At 58.0% G+C, this 1,856-nt stretch overlaps 1 protein-coding gene across 1 annotated transcript in view; it reads right to left on the bottom strand.

The window, feature by feature from the left end:
- The window catches only part of CUEDC1 (CUE domain containing 1), a 16,701-nt gene that overhangs the window by 7,429 nt on the left and 7,416 nt on the right, over positions 1 to 1,856 (bottom strand). The gene's annotated exons all lie outside the window — the stretch shown is intronic.

Genomic DNA, 1,856 nt, shown 5'->3' with positions numbered 1-1,856 from the left:
GGTCCTGCACCTCAGGGCAGCCGGGCTCGCCAGGGGCTCTGCACACGCCCGCAGCGTGGCAACCGCAGGCCACGTGTTGTGCTGAATCAGGGAAATGACACGCGGAGGCAGCTCGGCCGGCGGCCGGGCGGCTCTCGCTCCCGGCCTGGCTTTGATTTGGGCTCCAGCTCCAGGAATCCCAGCCGCCCCCTCACTGGAGGGGAGCTTTTTCCGGGCGCTGAGGGTGGAAATAGCTTCCTTTCCTTTTCTATTTCAGGCCGGCAGCCGGCGGGGGTGGGGGAGGGGCGGGGACGGGGGCGGGATAACAAGCTGTTAAGCGCGGTGGGAGATCGGCGGCGCAGACCGGAGCGGGGAACCCCAGCACCGCAAGCCTCCCGCGCCCTGCGGAAGGAGGGGGCGCTGGGGCTCCCACCCCAAGCCAGTCTCCCGTCCAGAGGCCAGATCTCCCTCCATGTCCCCTCACTGCTGGCCAGAGGAGAGGCGTGGGAGAGGGCTGGCGGGCCACCGCTGGCTCCAGCAGCGGGAAGGCCTGCCCCGCTTTGCGACCCTTCCTGGGGCTTCAACTGGACCGCGGTGTCTACCTCAGCCACACTGGCAGGGCTGCAAGGACAACTCCGGAGCTGCATCTCGACCCCTCCAACCACTCTGCCTAAAGAGCCCTGGTGTCCCGGTGGGTTGTTTCGCTGCTAAACAAAGGGTTGAAAGTTCAAATGCACCAGCCACTCTCATAGGGGTTTTGGGGGGAGATGAGATGATCTTCTCCTGATGAGATTTCCAGTCTTGGAAACTGATGGAAGTCGCTGTGAGTCAGAGTGATGCTGTGGCAATGCGTTCAGGCTTTTGTCACTTTGTCCACTCGAAGAGAGGGAAGCGGGAGGCTTCCCAGGTCCTCGGCCCGAGTCCTCTGGCGGTGGGGCTGTGGTCCAGGAGGAAAGGCAGGCCCGCCCCTTGGTCCCTCTGGCAGCAGGCGACGTGAGGTCAGTTTGCAGCTGCAAGAGCAAGCGGGGGGGGGGGGGGGGGGGGGGTTGGGGAGGGAGGGAAGAAAAAATGAATGGAAGTCTAAACACGGCTTCCCTGTCTATTCCAATGTGGTCGGAAAGGAATGCCAGAAATGAGCCAGAGGCAAAAAACCTTCCAAGGCTGTAATTTCAACAAAAACAGCAGGCGGCCAGCTCCAAAGGGGTCCTTCTGGCTTTCATTCAGGCATGGCTGGGGGAGGGGAAGGAGGGAACTGGCTGGGGTCTATCCCTGGCTCTGAATCTTGGACCCTGAAATTAGAACTACCCCCCAATCTTAACTCCCTGCTTTTCTATCTAACTTCTGATCTTGCCAGGTTTCAGAGACAACCTCTCAAGCAGGACTTTTGACAGTAGACACTGAAGCCCAGGCGGTCCAGGCCCTAACCTGGGGCAGTCAGAGCTCCAGGCTACTCTAAACTCTATTCCCATGCTCTCCAGCCCTGCCTCTTCTGCAGCCTCACAGGCACCCCATAAATGGAGACAGGAAATGTAGCCAGGCCTGCCTCCCATCCTATCCCACTTCACTCAAAACTGACGATACCCAGCGGCAGGAGGAAACTTCCTAAAGTTGACCTGCTCACCTCATTCTCCAGTTCAAATGCCCCAGGATAAGCCCTCCAGCCCACAGGGTCTCAATGGGGCCTCCGAGCCTCCTTCTAGTGTTGGAGCGGGTGTCTTCTGAGCCTCTACCATGAAGCTCCCATTGGGGGCCTGCACTGCCTAGCCGCAAACCCTGCCTCCACACCTTCCCCCATATATATATATATATATGTATATATATATGTATATATATATGTATATATATATGTATATATATATGTATATATATATGTATAT

This window comes from Elephantulus edwardii, unplaced genomic scaffold, assembly GCF_000299155.1.
Source record: "Elephantulus edwardii isolate Elephantulus edwardi_28Jun2011 unplaced genomic scaffold, EleEdw1.0 scaffold00077, whole genome shotgun sequence".
NCBI classification, from domain to species: domain Eukaryota; kingdom Metazoa; phylum Chordata; class Mammalia; order Macroscelidea; family Macroscelididae; genus Elephantulus; species Elephantulus edwardii.
Note: the sequence above shows the minus strand (reverse complement) of the source record. Positions and strands in the feature narration are given on the sequence as shown.